Genomic DNA, 5,874 nt, shown 5'->3' with positions numbered 1-5,874 from the left:
TGTTTAAGGGTTGCGTTATCTTTTTTAATACCAGAAGGTAAACTAAGACTGATGAAGTTCCCAGCAAATTCTTTTTTTTTTTTTTTTTGCTTTTGTTTTGGGAGAGAGTTTGTGTGCACGAGCAAGTGGGGAGGGGCAGAGGAGAAGGAGAGAGAGAATACCAAGCAGGCTCCACACCCAGGCAGGAGCCCTAGACAGGGCTCTAGCCCACCACCCAGGATCAGGACCAGAGCTGTAATCAAGAGTCAGCCACTTAACCAACAGAGTCACCCAGGTGTCCCCTCAGCAAATTCTTATTTTTGATCTTTTGCTGACTCTAGAGCATTCATCCATGGTAGAGAAAGTCACATAATTTGTTCTGCTGAGCACCCTCTCCTCATGCACCTATCAGGGACTTCATGATGTAGTAATCAAAACACAAGCACAAAGAATTACAGAAGGAACATTATTTGACAGAAACCTTCACAAAGATGCCAGGCCAACTCAAGTTGTTAGTTATTTACTGAATTACTTCAGGCATTTGCTTCATACATTGATGGTTAGTTCCTTAGGTTCCATTGCCCAGGCTGTCCCTGACCTGACTATTGCTATGGAAAGTCGCAGGGCAGTGTGAAATCCAGACAGACCTGGGCTTCAATCCCTACTCTGCATTTACTAGCTGTGTTTGACCTTGAGTTATTCATGTTCCTCTCTGAGCCTCAGCTTTATCATCTTGAACATGGATAAAATGTAAATGATTAAATGAAGTAATGAGGTTAAGTATATAACACTCTTGCCTGGTTACTAATGCAGAGTACACCCCCTCACCCACCACCCACACACAAAGATGTTAGTTCTCTTAGGACAGTATTTTCAAATGGTGATTCTGCATCAGAAACCCTTCGATGCTTGTTTAAAATGCAGATTTGTAGACACCCCACCAGAATCAGACTCTATGGTTGTAGAGCTTTGGAATTTGCATCTTTAAAAAATTCTCCAGTTGATTTTTATACTCACTAAAGACTGGATCAACGACCTTGAGAAAAGTTTTCTAAACTCCCTTTCCTTTTCTATAGACTAGTACTCTCTCCTTTTCACCTAGGAGGAGTAGGAAGAATATGTTCATAGAATTCAGGGTATTCCGTGACATAGAATGCCATGAAATTAAACAAGATTGTTCTTCTATATCATGCACCATCCCGATATAATAGCAATCGGAAACAAACTTTGTTTTCACTAGTTCTGTTAATGAGAGGCCTGTGCTAACAAAGTCAAGGTCATACATTGACATCCTTGTGAACACATTTTCTTTCCTCTTATTTCAAAGCAACTGGCAGTAGCCTTAAATATGCCACCAAAGTTATTGGCTCAGTGCAAGCCCATCCCCACTGCTGAATGAATTAAAACTCAAACTCTCTGCAGTGTGTTTCAAGGCTTTAAGAATGATTACAGTGTTAGAAATCAAAACTTTATTTTCAAAGAATTATGTACAAGGATATTCAAATCCTTATTTATAATCCAGAAAATAATATATTATACAACATCAAAAAAAATGACATTTTCAAGAATATTTTCTGGTTTGGAAAAAATGTCAGGATTTATTATTAAGTGGTTAAAAAAACTAAAATATACATACACACATACAAAACTACAGAGTTGTTTTGGTCATCTATTTTTAAATAACAAAATACTCTAAAACTTAGTGGCTTAAAACAATAATCATTTATTACTTGTCATAATTCTGTATATCAAGAATTTGAGTAGGGATTAGCAGGGTGATTCCAGGTGTCACCAGATGGGGTCACTTACTTAGTTGCATTTAGCTGGTGGCTGTGCTGGACTAGAAGGTCCAAGAAGGCTTCACTCACTTGTCTGGCATCTGCAGTGTTCCTCCAAATGGCTCTTCTCAATCTCTCTTTTTTTTGTCGCTCTCTGTCTCTCAGTCTCTTCCTCTCCCTCTCTCTCACCATGCAGCTAGCATGGTTGCCTCTTTACATAACAACTGGCTTCCAAGCAGAAGCCTTCTAAGCACACAAAAACAGAAGCTGCTAAGCCTTGAAAGTTGTACAGTGTCACTTCAGCCATAATATGTTGACCAGAACAAGTCATAGATCCAGCCCATATTCATGAGGAGAGGATATAGACTGTTCCTCTCAGTAAGAGGAACAGCAAGGAATTTAATCCATGATAAATCCACCACAACAGTGCTAACTCAATTTTTAAAAAATGTTCATATGCATTGAAAAAAGACCAGAAGATAAAATAATCCCAATACAAAACATGTAACCAAATATCAGAAGGGAAAGTAGAGTTAAATAATAAAAACCTATATAGATTTGAATCTCCCTGATGGCTAATGAGATGAACATTTTTTCATGTGTCTGTTAACCATTTTTATGTCTTCTTTGGAGAAGCGTCTGTTCATGTCTTCTGCCCATTTTTTGACGTGATTTTTTTTTTTTTTGAGTGTTGAGTTTGAGGAGTTCTTTAAAGATCTTGGATATCAGCCCTTTGTCTGTACTGAGCCTGGTGGTGGTTATTAAGGAGGACACATATTGCATGGGGCTTTGGGTGTGATGCATAAACAACGAATCTCGAAATTTAAAAAAATTTAAAAAAATTTTCAAAACCTATATAGATATTTCAGAGCTATCCTCAGCCTCATCCCCAAACCCAGAGCAGAAGTTTGCATAAAATAGTTCAGCTTTAGTTGAAGGTAAAAAGAAATGGCATGGGAATTAGAAAAACATATACAGAAGTGGAAATAAAGGAAGACAGAAAGAAAGTGGGGAAGAAGGAAGGAAGAACAAAAGGAAGGAAGGAGAAAGGAAAGAGGGGAAAAAAGGAAAATAAAAGCAGAGAAATAATTATAGCACACAAAAGACAGGCAAAAACCCTAGATAGGAAGAAAACACAACCCAAGGAAAAGAAGGAACTCCTTCATAAGTGTTTCACACTAAAAAGCAACCTAAAGAGAATATGAACTCAATAAAAACAAGAACTCAAAGAAAAGATCTTTTTAAAAAATAGAATAAGACAAAAAAAAAAGAAGAGGTTATAGAGCTAAGAAAACAGAAATGCAAAGCAAGATCATTAAAAAAGTAATAAATAGAGAAGAAACAGAACAGGTAGACTACATAGGAGAATATTTGTTACTGGAAAGGGTTGAGCTGGTGTCCGTGAATAAAGAAAACAGATAAGAACTAACGGCAACTAGAGAGAGAACAAGATATACGAAGAAAGGTGAAAGACAACTCAACATAAGATTTTTGTTGTCCCTGAGGTAGAGAAGGCAAGAAATGAAGTTGAAGCAATAAAGATAGAATCCAAGAACTTTCCTCGAAACAGAGGAAGAATAGAATCTGTGGAGTGAAAAAACACATTGATTTCAGGAAAAACTGACGCACTAACTTCAACACCAAGATACATCATGCTCACTTATTGAACTTTAAGAATCAACAACAGGGGCGCCTGGGTGGCTCAGTGGGTTGAGCCGCTGCCTTCGGCTCAGGTCGTGATCTCAGGGTCCTGGGATCGAGTCCCACATCGGGCTCTCTGCTCAGCGGGGAGCCTGCTTCCTCCTCTCTCTCTCTCTCTCTGCCTGCCTCTCCGTCTACTTGTGATCTCTCTCTGTCAAATAAATAAATAAAATCTTAAAAAAAAAAAAAAAGAATCAACAACAGCCAAACAGTTTCTGACACTTAGGAAGGCCTTCTGAATCAAAATCCAGGCATAAAGAAAAAATTCACCTACAAAGAGCAAAATTTGAGCTGACCTCAAACTTCCAAGAGCAATGTTTAATGCCAGAAAATAGTGGCTTGAGGGCACCTGGGTGGCTCAGTGGGTTAAGCCTCTGCCTTCAGCTTCAGGTCATGATCTCAGGGTCCTGGGATCTATTACCGCATCTGGCTCTCTGTGTGTCAAATAAATAAACAAAATCTTTAAAAAAAATAGTGGCTTGATATTTACAATGTGTTGAGGAAAATAAAATGGTTTCCAAAATTATAACCTCCAAGAAGTCACTTCACATAGAGGCCAACACCCAGAATTTCTCCAACCTAACAAAATTTAGGTAGTCAGTACCCAGGAACGTCACTTGGGGGGTGACTATTTTAATAGAACTGCATATATTAAAATATTAATCCGAATAACAATTCAGAAAAGGAGAAACAGCTGGAAAAGTACTGGTGGTAAGCACCGAAACTTAAACATGAACCAAGATGAAACAATTGTAGAAATGATGATTACACGACAATTTTGGACAATGTGAACTCTGACAAAATTTTTTTAATAAATTTTGACAACTTAAAATTAATGATATATTAACACAATTAGAGAGTGATGAGGAGAGAGCAGACATGTGAGAAATACTAATTATTTTCTTATTATTTAATTTATCCTAGCATTTACCCAATCAAAACTGCCTAATTTAAATCTGCACCCCCAAAACACATAAGCAATGATTCCAACCTTTTTCATAATATTCTCATAATCTATTTTCTTAAATGTGAAAGGATTTTACCAAAACAATATCTTTTGTGCAGATGACACATTTAACTGAAGTTTACCAAGGTCTTAACCAGTTTCACTTCCATTTCTTCCTTTCTTCCTTTTCTTCTGTTAAATCTAAGGAATATCTAATTAAGACATTCCTGCTTTAAAAATAGAATATCTAAGGAATATCTAATTAAAACATTTCTGCTTTAAAAATAGAATATATGAGGCTCCTGGGTGGTTCAGTTGGTTAAGCATCTGATTTCAGCTCAGGTCATGATTCTAGAGCCCCGGTATTAAGCCCTGTGTCAGGTTCCCTGCTCAGCAGGGCCCCTGCTTCTGCTTCTCCCTCTCTCTCTCTGTCCCTCCCCCTCGGTGCTCTCACTCTCTCTCATAAAAAAATAAAATAGTTAAAAAAAAAAACCAGAATCGATGACACGATCCTATTTTTATAAAAGTACTTCTGCTAACATTTCCACCTACCCTTCTATCCATAAAGATTCTTATAGATATGCCTGGAATAGAGTTCATTGAAGGGTGGGTATTTATGGGTGGTGGGGTTTTTATTAACTTCTTTTTACTTTATTTTCTTAAATATTTATGAGTAACTTATTTTCACAAAACAAAACAAAAATCAAGAAAGATAGATCAAAAGAAAATACACCAAGTTTTTGTCAAGTAATTACTTACATTCAGAGAGATTATGGATATTTTTAGATTCTGTCCTTTTCTCTTTTTTTTTTTTTAAAGATTTTTATTTATTTATTTGACAGACAGAGATCACAAGTAGGCAGAGAGGCAGGCAGAGAGAGAGGAGGAAGCAGGCTCCCCGCTGAGCAGAGAGCCCAATGCAGGGCTCGATCACAGGACACGGGGATCATGACCTGAGCCGAAGGCAGAGGCTTAACCCACTGAGCTACCCAGGCGCCCCAGATTCTGTCCTTTTCTATAGTTTTCCAAAGTCGCTCTTCTTTCAGATCACAGTTTGGCTATCATTACTTCCCTCCTGATTATTCGCTGACCCTTTTGCCTGGATGAGACCCATTGTCACACCTTCTCATGGGTCCGTGTTCCTTGCTCATTGCAACATTTATCCCACTTTAATGGTACTAGTAAAATTGTCTTTCTTCCCTGCTAACACTAGCCATTTGAGCACAGGACCATGTCTGTCATTTTTTTTTACTGCTAACGTATCACATAGCAACTCCACTCAATAAATATTTATTACATAAATTCACACACTGAGGTTGTACCACAGAGCAAATACTACAGCAATATACAGCATACAGCAACTCCTTTTTATATTCTAAACAGACTCCTTTGCGGGGTGCCTGGGTGGCTCAGTTGTTTGAGCCTTCAGCTCAGGTCATGATCCCAGAGTCCTGGGATCGAGCCCCGCAT

Source organism: Enhydra lutris, unplaced genomic scaffold, assembly GCF_002288905.1.
Source record: "Enhydra lutris kenyoni isolate GAN:26980312 unplaced genomic scaffold, ASM228890v2 scaffoldscaffold69, whole genome shotgun sequence".
NCBI classification, from domain to species: domain Eukaryota; kingdom Metazoa; phylum Chordata; class Mammalia; order Carnivora; family Mustelidae; genus Enhydra; species Enhydra lutris.
Note: the sequence above shows the minus strand (reverse complement) of the source record.